This window comes from Anser cygnoides, chromosome 1 (assembly GCF_040182565.1).
Source record: "Anser cygnoides isolate HZ-2024a breed goose chromosome 1, Taihu_goose_T2T_genome, whole genome shotgun sequence".
NCBI classification, from domain to species: Eukaryota; Metazoa; Chordata; class Aves; order Anseriformes; family Anatidae; genus Anser; species Anser cygnoides.
Genome location: NC_089873.1, coordinates 8,026,216 through 8,048,311, shown reverse-complemented (window position 1 = coordinate 8,048,311; position 22,096 = coordinate 8,026,216). Strand labels below are relative to the sequence as shown.

The 22,096-nt window shown below is 44.0% G+C and overlaps 2 long non-coding RNA genes across 2 annotated transcripts; both read right to left on the bottom strand.

Moving 5' to 3' along the window:
- Positions 1-11,062: 11,062 nt before the first annotated feature.
- Positions 11,063-14,821, bottom strand: LOC125182645 (uncharacterized). Its single transcript, XR_007162802.2, has 3 exons — positions 14,696-14,821; positions 13,501-13,679; positions 11,063-11,311 (listed from the first exon to the last, which is right to left on the bottom strand). It is a non-coding gene; the product is annotated as an uncharacterized lncRNA (long non-coding RNA).
- Positions 14,822-19,817: 4,996 nt separating this feature from the next.
- LOC106035526 (uncharacterized) lies at positions 19,818-21,355 on the bottom strand. Its single transcript, XR_001206836.3, has 3 exons — positions 21,213-21,355; positions 20,058-20,179; positions 19,818-19,943 (listed from the first exon to the last, which is right to left on the bottom strand). It is a non-coding gene; the product is annotated as an uncharacterized lncRNA (long non-coding RNA).
- Positions 21,356-22,096: the final 741 nt, after the last annotated feature.

Here is a 22,096-nt window from a genome sequence, read left to right as displayed (position 1 = left end):
CAGCCTTTATTCATCTCTGGAAGGGAGATCAGGAGGAGAGGAGCGGAGTCAGATTTTGACCGCGCTGTGTGACCCCTCTGCCTGGCTGGTGTCATCACTGTGACTCCATGCTCACACAAAAACAGTTTCATTAAATCTTTGCTTGCCATCTGAGGACCTTGCCGGAGCAGCCTGGAGGGAGCTCAGTCTTGCTCTGCGAACATCAAGTTTGAAATTTCCTTTTGTTCTCAGCACTGGGTGGGCTTTGAGGTCCCTTCCAACCCGTTTGAATAGGGTCTATTCAAACAGACCCTATTTGAATAGGGTCTGAAATGCCTGTGAGGTTAAATTCTGAAATTACCTGAAGGGAGCGTGGCAAAAACCCTGCAGTACCCAGTAGGCATGAAGCCTGAAAATAAATAAATAAGTAAATGGGAGCAGGGAACAAAAAAAATAATAATAATAATAATAAAGGATACTCTTATAAAAATTAATCAGCTTAGACAGACATATACAAATGAGGCAGAGGGAAGCAGTGCAGGATTTGGGAAGCATCATGTAACTATAACTGAAAAAAAGTAACATGCATGCAGTAGCAGAGTTAAAGGATTTTTATGTCTACTAAAAGCACATAGCAGTAAGTGACTCTGGCAGCTCTTAGACCTGTATCTGGAATCTTGACCTAGTATTTTGATTCAAGTGAGAGGATGCAAAAGCAATTCAGAAGAATCGCACAGTCTGGGTTACAAACAACTGCCCTGCCCTTCTACTTCTAAGTATAAAAGGAAAAAATAAAATAAAAAATTTTTAAAAAAAAAAGAAAAAAGGAGAAAAAAAAAAGGAAGAAAGCTATGTAGTAATAATTTATAGTGCAACCACTGTGAGCTTTGTTTCAAGCTCCATCTCCAGAGCTCCCTGTGCTTTATTGTGCCTCTCCATACATCTGGTGGTTAAGGATGCTCTTAAAAGTGCACCTTCATACTGCGCTCAGAAAAAAAAACTGACAGCTTTTAAGCATTGAGAACCCAGGTTTGTAAGTGGCTCTTCCTGCCATCAGTGCAATGTTCGAGTTAATCATGGACTTTGGTGTTTGCAGAGCTCAGGCCATGGGCTCCCCCAGCCGCCAGCGGGCCGGGGCAGAGGCGCAGCCGTATGTCGCTGCTGTTAATGACACCCAGCGAAAGGGAAATCTTGGGGGCTGCCAGCTCCCGTTTGGCTGACAGCAATTAGTAACTGCACTCGGGATTAGTCAGGCCCGTAGGCTGACATTGCCTTGCGTGGGATTACATGGTAGAGGAAAGGAAACTGTTAACCCTTTTTCACTTTTTTTCTGTTTCTGAAAACTCCTTACCTGCCCTCAGGTGGCTTCCCATGAGACACAGGACCCCATTCCATGGCTCCTTCCCAAGTCTGATGAGAAATTTCAAACATGTTTTAAACCTTTGAAACCTGCTTTAAATGGTACCCTGAAGTGTCCAGAGCTGCAAGCGATAGCAGCACTCTTCCGACATGTTTTAATCACGTATTTGGGAGGAGCTGAATGTCTTTTCTCTCCGTTATCTGTCTAGCTAGCTCAGACATGAACACCTACACATCGTCAGATGAATCCCACCATAGATATTTTTCTTCTGCCTAGGGTGCTCTTTGGATGAGGTTCATGTCCTCCAGCTGTGGGTGTCTGTTACGACGTACGTGTCTGGCCAGCTTATACAGCACCCCCCAGCCCTGCTTGCATCCGAACCAGAGAAGAGCACAGCGAGATGGACCTAGTAGAGCACAGCGTGCTTACGCGGCTACATGACCTGGGCTGTGCAGGCTTCATCACGTAGCTGTAGCATACTTATGTAAACCCACACCTCCAAAACCCTGGCAAAAGGCTGGCTTTTTGCTAAAGAAAAGTCAGGATCGGCTTATACTGCCTTCTCGTAGTTCTCACTCCCGTACGTAACGCTCAGCACTTATCCCTTCCCCTCCTTTTTTAATATCCTTGTTTCCAAATGCTGTATTTTCAACTCTTCTCCCTAGAGATGCTTAGAGCGTCTGTCTTTTCCAGCAAACTTCATCTTTTGGATCCCCTTTAAACCTCTGAGAGCCCTCCAGTCGTTCATCCTTCCTCACTGCAACTTAAGTTGAATTTTCCTGTAAATCTTACTCACGGCTTGGCATTAGAAGAATTCCTTTAATACATACAATTTAATATTGGGTGTGCAAAGGTTAGGCATGAAAGATCCAAAGCACTTGATGCTGTTTGAATCTATGGACCTGGAGAGAGATGTTAGAGAGCTAAGCTGCCTTGCTTGAATCTGAATCACAAGAAATTCAGCAATAAGAGTGGAATTGCTCTGCTTTTGAGATATCAATATGATTTGACAGCTCCTTCTTTGCTTTCCAGACTAAGGGGAAAATACGCATTTTCAGTTTTTAAACATACAGGCCGGGTGATTATTTTTTTTTCCCCTGGTGCATGTAGAATAAAAAGCAGCAACCACTGCATTAAAATCAGCGAGCGTGTTTGCTTTGAGTACGGAGGAACAGCGCCGGTAAATATTTCCAAGATAACTGCTGATAGACAGCAGGATCAGCTTCCGACCCCGTTCGCTGTTGCCATTAGAGTTTCTCAGCCATCCATCCACGGCTGCCTTTTCCCAGCAGAGCTATTTATCTGCTCGCGGGTCGCAGGAGTGTTTTGAGTAATGATGGCTCCCTTGACTTCGCGTGCAGAGCCGAGCCTCGTTAGGTGGCACCGGGGGACCCGGCTCGGCGTGGTTATGCCCAGCGAGGACACACAGCCTGGGGGTTGTGAGCCACCTGAAAAGTAATGCGGCTCTGTTTATAGAGGCGCAAACTGCTAGAGAGCTAAAAATCTGTGTGCTTTGGCTGTGGTCACTTGGTGTGTGAAGTAAGTTAGGGTGAATGACACTGAATAAATAACTTTTTGCGGTAAAGAAGGGTTATTTGGGCTAGTCCTGCAGCCCTTTCTATGGCGATGCTGGGAATATTGAGGCTGATCATCTTCGTTTTAGGGTAGTAAGGGCTCTGCAGGTGCATGGCCTTGATTCTGGGAAAGAGTTGAAGGCAGAGCAGCCTCTACGCAGCGCTGTAACCCTGCCCAAAGGGTCCCCACGCTACCCATCATCTCCAGCCACCATTTGTCCCTCACATCCTCACAGAAGCATCAGGGCCCACCATCCCGTGATGTGGTAGAGAAAACTCCATCTCCCACCCACCCCACCAGAGGCACCTCTCATCTCCAGGAAAAAAAAAAAATTAAATTAAATTAAATGTCATGAAGCTTTCACATAGTGTGAAAAAGGAAGGAATAGGGGCCCATCTTTTCCATTAACTAACTTGAGCTTGATGAAGGTTTTTGTGATTAAAAAGGCGAATTTTCAAGGGTCTTCTCAAAGGTCTTTGTGCTCCCGAATCAATGACGACATTTCCTTGCTCTTCGAAAGCTTCACAGAAAGCAATGCCCATCACTGGGAGCCATAGTGAGCCAACATTAAAATGCTTTGAAAGTCCCACCTGCTCGATAAATAGGAACTTCTGTAGATATGACATAGTTTATTACCGCATTGTCACTGCGGTCGGCAGCCAAATTAATTGCACTGACACTGCCAGTAGTGTTGACACGCACAAAGGCAGCAAACAACTGTAACTCGGTATTAACATCGGTATTGATTTTCTGCTCCCGGGAGAGCCTTTGTAAACTTTCAAAGAACAGTTTTTTTCCAAATAAAAAGTACCCAACTAAATGTCAAAGACTGTAACGGAGTCATTTCAGTAGAAGGCAGAGATGTGATTTATGATGTGGAGAGCCCAATTCTGATCTCACGCATGTGGGTGTGAAATTGCGCTGACCCTACACCAGCATGCTGCCAAAACTGGTCTTTATGGTGACTCCAAAGGCATGTCATGATCGAGCAGCCTGATCTACCCCATCATGTTGACCTACAAGTTGACTTGAAGTCCCAGTTATATTTGGGAGGCTTCAGCTAGAAGGAGCCACGCGTGCTCCATCATTAACACCTGGTTCCCAGTGCTGCAAAGCATCCTTCTGTGGGTAAGGATCCACAGATGCTAAAGCAGAGCATGGTGTTAGGTGGTGTGGCAGATACAGCAGGCAGATCTGAAAGTGCACAGCGCTGTTAGCAGCTCTGTCAGTGTCTGGGAGGGTTTTGTCTCCATCAGCAGCAGCGATAAATGCCATGAAATGTGTGCACTAAGGCAAAGCCTTGGTAATGACCTCTTCTTCTGTCTGTCAGTTATTGCAATTAGATGAGCACATCTGACTGTCACATGCATCGAGCACTGGGGAATTTATTTCATCCTACCACTGCTACAGCCGCCGTGCAGGTTTTTGCACAGTTTGTGCGAGTCACGGGGTATTTACGCAGCGCATTGGGCCCAGTTATGTTGAATTTCTGAAAACAATCCCTGCATCCATTCATTCAGGTGCTGCAGGCGGATGGATGCCTGCATGTTCAAAAATAAAGACACCATCGCTGGGCTTCCTGCAGGAGGGACCAGATGTGTACCTACCACCACAGCCCTGTCCCCACCTCCAGGAGACGCCTGAGTCAATCCCAGATGCTCTGCACATGGTTTGTTGACAAACTGTCTTAACCAGACGCTCTGAGTCCTACAGCTTAAAGCATATTATGGCCTCTTTAGGAGTATGAAGCTGTTTCACTCTCAGGGAACATGGCAGTATTTGAACACCAAATATACCTTTGACTGCATCTGTTTGCCTTTCCACCTCCCTGAGACAAAAAGTCTCTGCTTGGTTTGTCCCACAAAGTACTGATTGCTCTGTCAGCTCCTTTAAATTCAGTAACACACCACAGTCTTCAAAATACACACATGGAAATTTGCAATTCAAGGGGTGAAGTGATTTCTTGCACTATAAATAGCCTATATCATTAACATATTAGTTCTAAAGTGGCATTAGGCTAAGTAGAATACTTGTAATTTTAATCTCTTAATTGTTCTCTTACAGATTTGCTTTTCTCTTTACTGTTTTTCTTGGTGTGAGATTTCCCCCTTCTTTAAACTGCTGCTTAACTTATTACCTTACCCAAAGATATACTTTCCCCAAAGTCTCTCCCAATGCACTCTTTGCATACAAATTCACTTGAAACAACTCTTTTTCAAATGAAAAGGCTGTGTGGCACTCTCGTTCACCTTAAATCCTGATTTCTGGTAGAGATTCAGCTTCATTACCAGCCCCCTGGTTATGACTCAGCCTTTGAGATGCTAGGAAGAGAAGGAGTCAGGCAGAAGGACTTAGGCATTTTTCTGCCACCTGATTTTGGTCAAAAAAGTGCAGTATCTAACAAGTGAAGCTGGAGTCCATGTCTCCTTGATCCAAGTCTCTACAGGACCACAGATGCTCATGCTGGAGCATGTGGGGGCTTGTACTTGGTACTTGGGTGCTCATTCCTAGACCTGCCCAAGGAGAGACCCGAGCAGGTCTCTGGCACCAGGAGCCTGGGCCTGCCAGAAGCTCCACAGGGCTCAGCCTGGCCTCCAGGTCCATGAGAAGGACCAGGCACTTCAGGATGGAAATTAGGAGAGATTTCTTCTCAAAAAGAGCAGTCAGGCATTGGAATGGGTTGCCCAGGAGGTGGTGGAGTCACCGTCCCTGGGGGTGTTCAAGGAAAGGTTGGACGTGGTGCTTGGGGACATGGTTTAGTGGGTGACATTGGTGGCAGGGGGGTGGTTGGACCAGGCGATCTTGGAGGGCTTTTCCAACCCTAATGATTCTGTGATTCTGTGATTCTAAGTCAGCCAGCACATGGCCATCCCCACCAGAAAAGAGGTCAGAGTTGTGCCTCTGTTTTACTCTCATTTCATTACTCGATTAGGGTTTAAAAGGTTTTTTTAAACCCCTTGTGAGGCCATGTATTAACTCACCCCTAGATACCACTGAGTATCAGTGAAGGTGAGAGCAAGGGGAATCTCTGGTACCTCTGGCTTTAAAAAATACAAACATTAGCATCATCAGAAACCCACAGACTTGCAAGAGACCAGACTGAATTTGAAATTAACCTTGCGGAGTGAATAGTGTGTTTGAATTAATCTCTAAAAACGTGCTTTGCCAGTGAGGTATGGAAAATGTCAGCCTGAAGTTAAAAGCTTTGTCAAAGCAATCTCTGTTTTAAAGCTCAGAGTGACCCTTGATATTTATCAAGGTAATGAAAACACTACAAGCATTTTCAAAAGCTGATGGGAGGTTCTGCTCAACTCACAAACAGTAATAACGAGGTGTTTTTGCGGTGGCTGGACGATTCACTTCTCTATCACTTCCCAACAGGCAGGGACAAATCCTGCAGGCTGATGGTTCTTATTTCCTAGCAAATTTCTGCTAAATGTCAGTGTTAATTAAATATATACATGTATTTTATTTGTATATATTTATATAATATAAATATTTATTTTTATTTTTATTTAATTAATATATATATACTATATAGCATATACCTATACATATGTTATGATTTTTTTTCTTTTTTTCTTTTCTTTTTTTTAATAAACACATAGAAATGTCATCAGCTTGACTTGAGGGACATCTTTGGGTATACATGCTTTTAACATCAGTTCCTTAAAAATTACCCTCTGCTCTTCTGACCGAAGTGGCCCGATAAGTAGCGGTGACCCATCCGACCCCCAAATGCTCCAGACGATCTGGCAGGCTAAAGATGTTTTAAGCACCGAGGATGACAGAGGTGACTCAGCCCTCGTCCTGCTGTGTCACCAAGGATGTCACACCCACGTCACAGGCGCTGAGCTGGCCGGCTGAAGGCACAGGCTGCTGCTGTACGGGGAACCCATCGGTGCCTGAGGCTGATGACGATGGCTCTTTGGCGTGCCGAGCATGATGCAAGCACAGGAGAAAAGAATTTGTGAAGCCAAACCACAAAGTCAGAAATAGCAGATGAGGAAAGGGTGATTTCTTTCCAAATGCAACACTTTCTTATCTAGCCAGCTGGATTAGACTGCCAAGTGCTTTCCCTGTCTTCTCCCCAGGAAATCTCAGGAAAACATTCAACCCCCACTGGAAAGGAAACAAGGAAAACCAACCCCATGGCACTGAGCTCGATAGAAAGACAAGATAAAAGATTTTGTTGGCACTTGTGTAAGACAAACTGCATCATTCATCCTGCCCCAGTTGCAGCTGGGCTCTTTTAAGCTGTCCTCAATAACTACCTGGATATCTACAGATGAAGACTCAGCTTCCCAAAAGGCTGCTCTCTGCAGGTATTCCTTTGCACGTCTCCAGCGAACTCCATCAGACACAGGTGAGTGGGATGTCAATGAAATATCAACCAAAAGTCAGGTATCCAGAGGCAGTGGAAGCACAACAGGGTCAAAAATCCTCCAAATCCTCAGGGTTTAACGTAGCACAAAGAGAGCTCACAGCCACTGTGAAGTCAGATGCCACGTTTTGCAACCCCACAAGCTTGGGGTTTTGCGCTAATGGACTGTCAGCCTGGATCAGGCCAGCCAGACAGGACCTTTTCCACCTGTAATACATTCACCACATAGTGCTCAGGCATCCCATCCCTACCATAAGATAGATAACTCTAAATCTAATAATGGATTTCTCATTTTGCGCTTTAGCAAGTGATGCTCATTTCATTCTTACCTTAAATCCTCCTTGATCATTTCAGGGAGATCTGCAAAAATTCTTGGCAGAGCGTCGCCCAAGGAAGAGCACTAGTAAAACAAAGCCAGCTTGCTGTGCCAAGCATCCCGAAGCAGTGTCAGGAGTCCCCAAAAGCTGGCGCTGGCAGAGCTGCTGCGAAGCTGGCAGCTGAGTTTATGGAGAAGGGACTCTCATCAGCAAGTGTTAACCAAACCTGCTGTGATATTCAACAAGGCCTCGGGGGGAGAGATTTTGGGGTCTCTACACAGTTATAACATTGAGTTTATAACAGATATTTACTATGAGAGCTAAGAACATGAGTGTTTTGTACCAGCCACAGCTTTGATTGAACAAGATGGTGGGATGATTGTGACACATCGAGTTATCTAAGGATTTTGTCCCATTACGCCGATTTGCTAAAAATAGGCTAAAGCTCTCGATGATTTTTAAGGTGGAGCAGCCTGAATATCTAACGTTTCAGAGCCATCTGCTGCACATTTGGATTCATACGGCTTATTTCAGACATCTGCACTAAAAAATTGGATGAATGATGTCCGATAGATACCTATTTGTCTCCACTGGCTAGCAGAGTCTGGCAGCTAGCTGAAATGCAGGAGTCTGTGCTGTAGATGCACGCTTGCTCAGGTGAATCCCAAACTAGTGTTAGCTTCAGAGGCTAACTGAAAGTCACTGACGTTGCTATTACCACTTGTTTTACTAGGCACTAACCCTACAAACTCCTACAGGGCCTTCAGATGACTGAGCCCCTATCAAGACTGCCGTTCTCACCAAGTCCAAACCCAAGGCTGTTTCTCCAAGTCAGGGTCCGCCAGGCAGTCCAAACTGCAAAAGCTGCCTCTTTCCCCACAATAAAACTGAATTTTAAATGCTTTATATGTTTTTAACAGTGCTTTCATTTTTTGGCCAGAAAACAATCAATTTATTTTGAACAGAAATTCACAACCATCATGTACAATGATATTAAACTAATGTGCCCCGTTGACGTGATGCCATTATGCAGCATAACCGAAAGCCGAACCCTTGCTAATCTTAGAAAGACAGGTCTGGGAGTGATCTCCAGAGCACGGGATCCTCATCCACATTCCACGCACTGACACTCAGCCTCGTGCAGTGATCCTGGGAGCTGCTTTTATGAAGATCATTATCTTTCTTAACCTCTATGCAAAATTCATAGAAACAGAGAGCGTCGAGAGCCAGGATTCACTTTACATCTGATATGATAATAGTCTGACACTCCTGAAGTCCTTATTATTCCATACAGCAAAAAAGAAAAAGGTTCAGTTTTCATTTAGATTTAGAGCAGGCGAGGCAAATCCTGGCTTACAGAATTAGTCCCGCCTGCTCAATTCACAAAATCTCCCCCGGAGCTTCCACTTTTGTCACCCAAAGAATTTCTGTCTTTAATCGCACCGGTCTGAGAGTCACCTCGCAGATCTGCAGAGGCAGGGAGCTGCCCTGGATTGCCTCAGAGAGCAGCTTTGGGCAGGGAATGCCATGGATTGCTTCCTTAGTCTGCATTGTAACCCTGGAGCATATGTTCCTCTGGAAAGTAAAGGAGAGGCAGACCTGTAGACTTACAAAGTTGTTGAGTTGCAATTCCACCGCAGTGGCAAAGAATATATAAAGCAGAAGCAGAACCGGTGTGGAGGGAGCAATGTAGCTCCTGTCATTGTTTGATAAAAAAAGAGTGATTTTCAAGAGAAAAATACAGAAGCATTGATTGCAGGCCTCTTCTCAGCCACCTAATGGCATGGGCAGAGTTTTTGGGTGAAGCCCCACCGTAATTTTTACAGGAGAATTGAGTTTATTATAATTTTGGGGTTAATTTCAGGTGACCATTACAATTATAAGAGAGAGGACTTCATCATGACCCTCATATCTGGGATCTGCTTCCTAGATAATTGCTGTCTGTGGTGATGCTTAAGAACAGCCATGATTTCCTGCTCCAATTTTATTATAAGGGGAACATTGCTGGACCTAAAGACAGAAATTGCACGAAATCTGTTTGAATGCTGGTGTTTTAATCACAGGGAATCAGGTGTATCCAAGTTCTGGTTTGGAAGGTGCAATGAAGAGGGATACAGAGATGGATGACTTACCACAGTAGGAAGAGTTCTGTTAATCAAGCTATATTATTTTTTTTCTTTTTAGGAATTACATAAGAATTCATATGAATAGTATTTCTCCTAGATAAAAACAGAAATGCAAGCACTCTCGGTGCTTTCACACAGTAAAATACCATCTGTTTCCATTTAAGAAATCCATGATAATGGAACCCAAAACACTTTGATCAGATGTTTAATGTGACTTTAAGTGTTCTGAATTAGTATTCCAGATCAGCCTTGCAAAAAGTTGTCAGCTCCAAAATTGTTTCTCAGTTCCTTCTCATAGCAATTGAGAAAGAAAAAAAAAATATTTCATTCTCTGAGAACAATAAAAAAGAAACTTCCCCACAAATCTGATGAGCTTGTTACTAGCACAGAAGAAAACCCTGAAGTGTACTCAGAGTGTACTCAGTCATAAACATCAGATTTGGGTCAGATCCAGTGAAATGGCTTTTACTCTGAGCCATATACTTAAGGAGCATTTAAGAATCTCTTCTTATAGACTGCAAATGGGAAATTAATATCCCAGCACAGTAAGACTGCAAAATGAATACCCTACAAAATGAAGACCGAGTAGAAAGTTAAAACGACAGAAGAACGACAAAAAAGATTAGGAGCCTCAGATCCAATTTCATGCATTTCAGAAGAAATGGCCATGCCTGACTGCAGAAGCACTGCTGTGACTCTGCAGGAATCTCTTCAGCCCTCGTAGGATTCAGCCAGGGGAATGGAGAACAAAATCTGGTGTTGCTTGAGGCCGGGTCAGGATATTAGACATGCTCGGGGTTAACTCTGAAAGCTGAGACAGGACTCGAGCAGGGAAGGAGGGTGAGGCAGCCCTCCATGAAGGAGCTGAATTTGGAGGGGAGCAGCTCCAGAAACCAAAAGGCTGAGAGCTGCAACTAGGAGCCAAGGTAGGCCCAGACCGGTGGTCACACCAGCAGGGCTGAAAACCAGCTTGTGGCAAGGGTAGGGAACAGGAGACACCTTAAAGAAGTCATCGTCGTTAGGTGAGGACTCAGCTGGAACTTGGTTTGGGTGATGTCCACCTTCCTGAGTGTCACCAGCACATGCTGTTGTCCTTGGGTTGATGTCGTGGCCCAACGGTTCCCTTCTGGGCCTTATCAGGGGTGTCTAAGCTTCTCTTGGTCTTCAAGATGGGAAGTCTCTGTACAGTGTGGGCAGGAATGTGGTCCAGTTTTCTAAAACAAGAGGATTTTCTTGACCTCTCTAGCCCTTTCATAAGAAAAACAGATACTTTCTTGGATTTAAATCTTCTATGGCCTGCCTTTTCTTCATGGTCAACGCTGGTGGTCAGAGAGGTAACAGCAAGGGTTCTGTGAAACATTGGCCAGAGTGAAAAAACCTTGGGCAAATGACAATGGCTGATGACAGTTCTCACTTTGGATGGTGAAGGGGCCAGGAACAGCAGTTTGATGCCCTGAGGGAATTGGGGATTTGTTGTTGTATTTAGCTTTCTTCTGGTATGCTCTCAATATTGACAAATTTGACTTAGGGTCTCCATTATTGCAGAAATGTTTGCTGTTTCCTAGGACACCTAAGGAAGTAAGAGATAAAAAAAAATTGTCAAAATCCGTTACTTGTACCCCCAAAACAACAGAACAATGGGTGGAAAAGCTAACAAAAATTGCAGAATACCAAAAGGTATTCCAGAGCAAACCATGGTACAAGTTTCCTTGTCATCTTGTTTATCTCAAAACTAATGGCACAGTACATGTATGCCCTGTTGAAAGTACGCATTAAAAATGGCAGTTTGTATGTGTTCACATTTCCCAGTATATATAAAAATATATTAAAACTGTAGTGTAACATAGAAGCCTGCAAAATCTTTGTCCCTTTCCATAAAAGTAATGAGTTCTCCTCTATTATTGTCAAAACCAGCTTTTTTTCCTTTGGTAAGCCCTGTAAATTTTTGTTATATGTATTTATCATCTGAAATTCAAAAGGGCTTCAGAAAACACATCCTGAATTACCAAAATTCTGCGTTCCCAAAACTTTAACATTCAGTTTTCATATATTTTCCTGTAGTTGTCTGGAAAATCAAGAGTTAAAATCAAATGATTGTGCCCTACTCAACTCTGGGACAAATAAACCTTTTAAAGGAAAAGAGCAGTTAATACAATTTATTCCCTTTACCCAGACAGAGCAGGTTAAGGAAAAGCTACACTAAATTCATTTTCTGGATGAGCTACAGCGAAAAGCAATGCTATGTGGTTTTGCATAGGATTTGTTAACCTTTATTAAGTAATAATTGAAATCAGATGACTTTAGATAATTCAGGCAATGTTATTTTAAAAGCATGTGGATACACGTACGTTTTAAATCGTCGAACACATTACAAATCCTGCCCTTTTGCCTAACGAGTCCCTGTGCGTGCCAAGGAAGGAATGGCCTCTCCATTAGGTTACAATGGAAACAAGACCCCCAGCTCTTGCCTTCAAACCTCATCTCCACACCCACACCATTTCCACTCCAAATATAGGCATTTTTGGTCATAACCATGAACGTGATGCTCATACTCTAGCAAAGGCCAAAAAAAAAGTTTTCTGAACCATCTGGCTGCTAGGGCGGTTGATGCTCACGTAGCAAAATATCGCGTGTCAGACCAGCTGAGGTTTGCTCTGATTCTTTGTTCCTGTCGCCCTGAATTTTCACACTGGGCACTCTTTGTTGCCCTGTCTGAAGCTGGTTTGTTCAGAAACAACAATTACACCAGGTGAGTGTAGCTCCTGGGCTTAAAAACTTTGTACATTCACAAAGACAAATAAGCTGATCAGATGCAATCATGATGAAATTTGTAAGAATGTCATCTTTAATTCCTGTGACATGTACTTCTGGGGTTTCTGATACACTGAACACCTTCCCCTAAAGGCATCGGGGAGCAAATGGAAAATGTTGAGGTTATTTCAGTCTGGAAATGATTGGAGCCTCATGAAGACTAACTCAGGCTTCTCGTTTGTGCCAAGCTGAAGAATCATTTCGGGACCTGCCTAATAAATCACTCACATCACCTTTTTTTTTTTTTTAGAAATTCATGGGGATGGTTTGCAATTATAATCGGTAAGAAGCTAAATTTCTGGCAAGGTTTGCACTGAAATAACTAATTCCTTTTCACAAAACACTGAGAGGCATCCAGAACCACAGAGGAGTGAAGCTAAAAGGCTGCACAGTGTATTGCCGACAGAGCCAGAGGTGAATGCAGGAGAGAGGAAAGGTGAGAGGAGGAACTCCCTCTTCAGTTCCTCATTTCTTTTTATCTTTCACTTTGGATGCCCAAAAAAAATCAATGCGAGCGATGTTGGGAAGCAGGCAGTGCAGAATTGTCCTCTTTGACCTTTGTGTGTGTTATTCTGGTGCTCCTAACTGCGTGAGCTTTCCCCAGTTGGCAAATTAAAGCCTGAGCCATTCACCCCTCTGGGAATAAAGCTCAAAGCTGAATACCAGGCTGGCAACAGCAGCACACTAGGCATGACATTTATGTTGGGTGTGAAGGCTAATTTGTGTAGAGGGAGCATCTGCTCCAAAAGCCCGGCTCTGTTCCTTGTAGCACTGACGATGGGAGCTGGGCGATTTGGTCCTGTGCAGATGCAGCCTGAAGCACATCGGTGCTGGCTCCATGGACAACCCACAGCTTCCTCCAGGCCAGCTCTCTGCCATCCCCTTGAGGTTAGTGGAGCTGCACAATGCTGAAAATGAGCCTCTGTTGCAAGTCCTGAAGAATCCTACCTGTCTTGCTCCTGCAGAGTCTTAGTTAAGTGTAATCACATTGATTGCATTGGAGACGTCCTCGTTTAAAATCAAAAGAATTTAACTGTGTGCCCGTGTGTTTTTCTGCAGGGCTGATTTTAAAATTTCGCAGAGCTGAAGTAGGTCTGGTCATGTCAACTCAGGCTCTCAGAGATCTTCTAAAGGCAGAAACAGAGATTATATTAACATTTTGACCTCTTAACACATCCCAATAGCATTAAAACACCCATGAAAGTTGAACACAAAAAGAGAGTGAGTTTTCTTCCACTTATCCAACATTGTTCCTTCAGATATGTCGGGGCTCTTGCAGGATCCAGATGCCTCCTACTCAAAGGTCAGATCTGAACACAAACCTGTATTTTTCTCCCCCCATTTTTCCCTCCCCCCTCCTTCTTTCCTCCTAAATTGCTAATACACTAAATGGGCCGTAAACACCTGGACTATAAATGAGCACTCACTTCAGGGTTTGCTGGAGAATCAAGCTATTTTGTCTCCTAGCAATAGACTGACAATACAGCTTTATATACATATATACACTTATATTTATATATATAGCCAGTCCTGAATGCAGGATTGGAGTACATCCTTTACAAGTTTGCTGATGATGCTAAACTGGGAGGTGGTGTTGACCCCCTGGAGGGACAAGAGACCTTGCAGAGGGATTTAGATAGTTGGGAGCACTGGGCAATCAGCAATTGCATGAAGTTCAACAAAGGTAAATGTGGGGTTCTGCACCTGGGATGGAGTAACGCTGGACACAGGGACACACACTGGGAGCCGAGAGGCTGGAGAGCAGCTCCAGCTGTGAGGATGGTGGTCACACACTGGGACAGGCTTCCTAGCGAGGTGGCTGATGCCCCGTGCCCGTCAGTGGTCAGGAGGCATCTGGACAATGCCCCCCATGATACGCTTTAACTTTTGGTTAGCCCTGAGGTGGTCAGGCGGTTGGACGAGGTGATATCTGAAGGTCCCTTCCAGCTGAACTATTCTGTCCCCGTGTTGTCTGTGCCTTGATGGTCGGCAGCGTGAGGCACAACACCAGCTACCAGAGCAAGTATCGGTGAGAAGTGGGTGTCATGTCCCTAAATCTCATCAGTATTCAGAGCTATTGCTGGCTAGGAGAGCATTTTTTAATGCCTGAAAATGTGGAAGTTGAGGGAAGGTGATGCTTTACCATGAAGGTAGCTTGCAGCACTCCATGACCATCCTTGCCCTGGCTTCACGAGGAAAGATGTAGTAGATAGAAATCCCTTGCTGGGTACGTGCCCTGGAAATGGAAACCTCAGCCAGCAGGTAAGAGTGGGCCGGGCCAGGACTGTCTGTGACTTGCAAAGGAAACAGGCAACTGCATGAGAGTTTGTCAGGGCAGAAGTCAGCAGGGTTTGTACAACACAACGCAAAATAGAGGCTTTACGGTTGCTTCTTTCCCACTTCTTTTTCTTGACCGTTTCACGCATTTGTGAAAGGCTACATTAGTGCATCAAGCTATGCAGATATTAACTATGTGTCCGCTTGAGAGAAGTACTGGCTTGACACATTCTAGGAAATGCACGCTTTGGAGGCAGGAGCCCGGCTCTTCAGGAGATTAATTCCTTAATCAAGATGATAACCATTTTGTTCAAGGCATGGGAGCTGCAGTGCTGGGTGTCCCCCATTCCCCATCCTTCACGGCTGTAATAAACGTACGTGTGATGGTTTCTGAATTTCCACAGAATAGTTACAGTGTGAGGCTGTCGGCTCAGCCACAGGCAGACATTTACTGAGGCTGTGAAATGGTGGAAACAAAATGGAGGCACCTAAGATCCCTATCACATCTGCAAATGAAAAAAAAAAAAAAAAAAACCAACAAAAAATAGACTTATAATTAATATAAATTAGTCTGAAGAGTGCATCTTGCAGCAAGAGAAAAAAGATGCCCCTTTTCCCCCATTTATTCAAAGAAAGTTAGAAGGTGTTTCCTTAACAGCCCGTATAACATAAATATTTTGGACTCAATGTGGTTCTTCCCCCCGAAAAGAAAAAAAAAAAAAGGCATCCAGCTGGAGCTGATGCTAAATAATCTCACACTAAAAATAAGATAAGGCACGGAAAGGTGACAGGAAAGGTGAGTCATGGAACAGCATGTGGAGAGTTGTGTGGATTGTGTGTTACCAGAAATCTTTAAATCACGGCCGGATGTTATTCCAAAAGGTCTGCTAGGGCTGAAACAGAATTCCCCAGAAATTGCTGGGTGGAAGGTGAGGGCTTGTGTCATGCATGAGAGGAGTTACAGGCAACAGCGGACTCTTCTCTTCTAATTAAAATCTGATTTTGTGATACCTCTGCTTAAAGTAGGCATGGATGCATGATGGTACTGCTCCCAACTGGAACGTGGGGTCTCCAGGGCACATTCATAGACTGCCATCGAGCAGAAGATGATGCTCAGAGCACCATTCGCCCCTTCAGAATGGCTCGAACAAAAAACCTGCTAAAAAGGGTTGTTTTCAGCCCGCTGCATGTTACAGTGGATGTCTGCCTACATCCAAGTCATATGCTGAGAGAGTTTTTCTCCCTGCCTGACTCTCCAGCCACAGGGGGAAGGGGAAGGCCATAAAACCTCCACTGCAGGTGTAACAGGAAAAGGGCAAACAAGAGCCAAAGCAAACAGCAGCTGGCTCGGCAATGATGAATTTCAGGTAGTGCTCACAAACAACAGGCTGGAACCATGGATGCTAACAGAGCGGGAGCAAAGGTCAAATCTTACTTTTTAGCTACCTGGTTTGATTCAAAATAACAAATACAACAGAAGTTTGGTCCAAAAAAATAAAAAATAAATAAAATAAAAATCCTCAGATCCTCACCCATGCAGGACTCGTGCCTGCAAACAAGCTGGCCATGAAAAGGCACCAAATAGACCCAAATCACTGTTGATCATGCTAATCAAGCTCCCTGTTTTGTAGCATTCCCTGGTCTGTTTGTTCACGTCCACCCACTGTCTTTTCTTTGATAAAGAGATCATAGACTCTTGGGTGCAAAAAGCATCTTTGTATTCTTTCTTTGTGCTCTGGGCCACACGACGGGGTTCTGGTCTTGGCTGTGATACTTTGGATCCATGCAAACAGCTGTAAATAAGAAATAATATTTCATCCTTAATCTCTAACACGTGCTGAGCCCCTGCAAATAAATAGAACTTGCACTGGTACCCCACCAGTGATGTCTGGGGAGGAGATTCAGCAGTTATCCAGTCTCCAGTTATCAATCATTCAGCAGTTATCCATCCTCGTTATTTATTTCTTTGTTTGCCTGTGCAGTATCCTGAACACCGACAGCCTGGAAATATTTATTTCCATCATGTGATATTTGGAGCCTGTTGTCAGCCTGACTTCTGCACCGCGCAGCAAGCTCATTTGTGCAAAGGTGGAGGAAAAAACCCTCAGGCTAGCCAAGAACCTTGTATTAAATGGGTTTGTTTGGGCTGGGGGATGCATCCTTGTGTCCGAACCTCCTTGAAATGGGCTGCTTCCAAGGCAGAGAAATCTCTGGCTGACCAGATTATTTAATTGCTCAGAAAAAGTGGAAAATATCTCATGGGAGAAACTGAGAATCATGCCAGGAGCCAGCAGTCAGGGGGCCTGGGGCTCTCGGGAGGTAGGCAGAGGTCCGGGTCGGGATCAAGCCTGGAGCACACCTTCTCCTGCAACTGTTATTTCTGCTCTGTCTGTGCCACTGGGAACTGCTGCTTCTGAAACCCCTAGGCAAGCACAGCTGGAGCTGTAAATCCAGCTTCCTCTGCTCTGATAAGGTTTGCGTTTCCCAAATTGTGATGGACAAATGGTCAACACGCAGTAACCCACATGCCATTCAGTCTGGAAAATGATATCAATCTGGCAGTGGCTGTCTAAGTAGCCGTGCTAGAAGACAAAATTAAAGAAAGAATTTCAAATTCAATGAACAAATTAATACAGATGTTTGCCAGTGAGGTATTTTGGGGCCATTACATCAATGTTAATCAAACTTCACAGCATTTTGGGACAATAGATAATGTTATTCTTATCTCAGAAATGGAAAACTTGCCAAACTCACAATAAAGAGGTGGTAAAAAACATTAATCTATAACAGTGCTTGCACCAGAGCTTAAAATTTGCCTTTAGGTGGAACTGAACTGTGCTATAAAACCCTGTCATGAAACTAAAAGCCTGTACAGGAGCCCAAACTGGAACATGTCACACCATGAGAACAGCTGTGCCACAGGTGTTGCTCCAGAGGCAAATCTATTTTAAAAAGCTCAGAATTTTCCTTATCAGGGAAAGACTTTGAGTATTGATAATAATAATAATTTTAATCATATTTTTATGTTTACAGTTATGTTACTGAAAAGAAAACCAGAAATTTTTGTTTCAAAACTTCTTTAGTGTGTGATCAAATCCCCCCCAAAAATGTCACCCATAATGGCTTTATCACATTTTTATTTTTATTAAGAAAAGCTTCATTTTTGTAAAAGGGTGAATCGAAATTTGAGTAGTGCTTATTCTTGACCAGGATGAGTGACCCTACTCCTATACCTCACCTCTTCCCATATGGCAACAGTCGGGGATTTCTTACATCCAGCCGTGGGATGTAATGCATTCACGTAAAGCTGTTCAAATTGAAAGGTAATAATTATTTGCCATGAGAAAATGGAAACCAGAGAAAGTTCTGAGGAAATCCATCTCTCATATATGCTGCTGGCTGTTACTGTCATTTCGAAATGTTTTTGCATTATTTTTTTTCTCTTTGTGATAAATATGTTAATCTGGACTCACCTTTTCCTCACGGCCAGAGCACAAATCAGACCTTTTGTTGTTGTTGCTGTTAATTTACCGAGAAGTTAATTCTCTCTGTCACTTTTTTTTGAGAATAAGCAATGTGATGAAGTTCTATAGAAAATTTCTGGGAAAGCACATCATGCTTTTGTCACTTCTTCAGTGCTATTTTCACATCTCTCCCAGCTCTTCAAGCGCATAATGGAGCTATTACGCACCGCACCGCGAGGATAAAGAATAGCTGCACAGAAAAGGCTGAATTTAGCTGGCAGGCTCCCTGAAGGTCACAGAGCTGGGGACTTGGCACAGTTTCCCACAGTACTCGGGCATGCACCTTATCCTGCTGAACCTAGGCAGGAGTCACATCCAAACTCCCTGATCTGGATGCTAGCAAGTCTGGGTGAAGGCTGGATGTGGATAAAGTCCCCGCAAGCGGCCTTTTCTGCCTCTCAGCCTTGACCTCAGCTACGAGCAGCCTCCAATTTAGGAAATATTCAGAGCTGAGTGGGGAGCACTTCGGAAATATGCACCTGAAACTTAATTTTTAATGTTGGAGTCTGACTTTCTTGCTGCATGTAAACAGTGTCCTAAAGCTAAGGCAATTCCATCAGCCTGAAAAAGCAGGATAGAACAGGCTGGATCCTCCCTAACATCAATTAGAAGGGCTTCTATGGCTGAATCATCATTACAAAGGGAAAGGCAGGGGAAAAAGGCAAGACCTGGTGTGCATCAGACCTGGAAATCAGAGTGGCCTGGCTCACAGATGCTGCTACAGCAGGCTGCAGGCAGCTCTGGGATTAAAGGCACAGCATAAAAAGGCAAAAAAGGTAGAAAAACCCAAAATAACAAATTAAGCCACAAATTTCAGCCACTTCTCTGCATATATATCAGAAATATTTATCTGTTCTTTTATTGAAAAAAAAAAAAAAAACTTGAGTCCTTGCTGTACATTGCAATGTACTTCTCTTGGCTTTGTTTCCATATTTTCCATTTTCTCCTCACGGCTACATGTGATGTCTAATGCACACTACAGCAATACGTGAATTATTGAAAGCTGTCAATTCAAGAGGGCTGAGATGCTTTAAAATACCTGAAAAGGCTGATGTGAGATCTAAAATCTTTTCAGCCACGCATTCGGTTTGGGTATTTTTCTAGGTGTTTTCATATGTGTAACCAGAACTGACTTTTTTTTTCTTAAAGAATTAGGAGTTGCTAGGCTTCCTGATCACAGGGCTGTTTGCCATAGCTGTCCGAGACATAATGAATGATATTCCTCAGTGATTTGCAAAGAAAAGTCTGAAAAGGATTTGACGTAATTGTGGAAGGACCTGAAATTCAGCCTCTTAAAATGCTACAAAATGCTCCCTGGATTTCAATGGGTCTGAAGAGAGTCCTAAATACTCAAATATTACCTATAAAAAAAAAAAAAAACAAGTATGGCACTGACTCCCAAAGTATATGTTCCTGACATAAATTCACAGAACCTGTCATGCTTGAAGTTAAGAATACACTTACGTATTTACATGCTGTGAATCCTGAGAGTTGATATTTTCAATTTCCCAGCAGGACTGTGCCGAAAAAAGTGAAGTCCCTGCAGATGTTGAGTGCACGTGCTTCCTTCATATGGATGGTCACATTGTGCTAGAGGTAAGAATATGAAAGAAGCAGATCTCAAGACTGCAATCTTAACATTGACTACTTTCAGCTTTCTTTCCAAACTATCTGATTGATGACAGAAGTTTTTAATTGGCTTACTAGTCATTTGAGGGGAAAAAATGCTATTTTTTATTCGTTTTTCTTCTTGTCATTCCTGCTGCAGAGATGCCTTTCTTTCTCGAGCATAGATTTTTCTGATCCCTGCTAACATGCCTCACCAGCTGCAGAGAGAAAAAAGAATTTCTTACTCGGATAACTCAAAATCACCTGTTAGAGGCAGGCCAGATGTCCTTTCACTGCTCATTAGACTGATGGCTAAAACTGCTTTTTTAATGATGTAATGACTCATTGTCTGCTGGTAGCTTTGCCTTGGTATCAGTGTTTGAAAAGGCTGTTTCCAAATTTCAGAAACATTTTGGATTTAATGAAAGGAGCTGGAAATACGGGGGCTGCTAGCTGAAATATCCCCTCCAAATCCCTTGTTATCACTGAATCACCTCTGCCATCACCTGCACCTCCTTCCCCTGCATCTTTCTCCTTCTAGATGATGAGTTACACTGAAAGGTGCCCTGCCAGCAGCCACAGGCTTGCCTTTGGGCAGCTCGCACAGGCTTGCAAGCCATACTCCATCCATAGGATATATTCTTCCCTTTGACCCACAACATCTTTCTTCAGAGTGCAGACTTAATTTGAGAACAAATTCATCTCAAAAACAAGTGAGCAAATGAGAAGAGAAATTATATCAGGAACCAGGATGCAGGTTGCAGTATAGCACTCGCTGCTACAATAAAGGAAAGCAACCATATGTTTGTGAGAGTAGTATTTTTTGCTTTATTTTAATTCTGGTTTGCTTGAGATGGTTGGAACACTTTTACAATAGAGTTAAGGGATTGAATACCATATCTGAAGTGTAAATCCTGCTCAGTTCACTATTAAGAGTGGTTCTATTGGCCAACTCCATCAGTTTTGACTGAAAATCTGTTAAAATCTCTGGACAGATTCTGAGGAGGGTCTGCCAGGTGGGAGAAATCCACCTCTAGAGCAATGTACATAGGGAGGGTGTGACCCACCTGGCAGGAAAAAAAATAAAGATGTAATGAAAAGATCTTTCAGATGCATTCAAATCCCTAGCAGGCTCACTCCTTCCTGCTCATAAATTTGGAGGATAATGTGTCTCAGTCCTCGAGAGAGAAACTGCCACTATCAAAATTATTGTAACGAAGAAACTCGTAGTACCACAAACCAGTTTCATACCTGAGGCAAAGTCTTCTGCTTGGACACGATCTGATTTCCACCGCAGACAGCACGCTGACATTTGCTAATGGATTAGCACGTCGTCCCACACCGCATCAAATTCACCGCAGGGGGAACCTCCGGCCCCACACTTCTGGCTGCTATTTGGTGCCAACGGGACTCGCATAAACGCTGCAGATGTGTCAGCCCGAGGTGAGACGCTGTGTTTGGAAACGTCTTGTAGAGGGGACAGCTGCCCTGTAACTCAGGCTTGGAGGTGGGAGAGAGAACCTCAGCCAAGGGAAAAATCTGGAGGATAAAGTGTAAGATTTGTTAGCTTGGGCCCTTTACGAGGAGGTTGTGAGCTAAGTCCTGCAGCCCTTCCTTGGGGATCTCTTTGCCACACTCGCCCCGTGCCCTAAACGCTGGGAAGGCATTTTAGCTTCTGCACAGCACCTGCTCCGAGAGCTGGCTGGTGACTTTCATCACGACCACGTGAGGTCCCAAGTTGCTAAGTCCATAAATCATCGAGCTAAAACAGCGAAGCAAACCTTATACGACCAGAGTGCTCCATGGGGAAGCAGCTGTGTACCCCTCTGCAGGTACAGATGGGGCTGGGAACCAGAGGACAACCTGTGATGAGGACAATCCTCAGGCCGTGTCACCTAGCTGACAGAGATAAAAGCAGGGAACATGGTTGGCGTGCCCACCATGCCTTCAGTGAGCAGATCCATACAGCTCTTTTCCCCTCACAGGGCTAAAGCAGCCCGGAGGTTGCTACCAGCAACCAAGCTGGATAAACCAGAGCCCCAGGAGTGAGGAATTCCTCTGGTAGCTTCAAGTCATTTGCACAGCCCTTTACCTGAGCTGAGGGATCACCGCAGGAGCACAACCAAAGGGCAGGA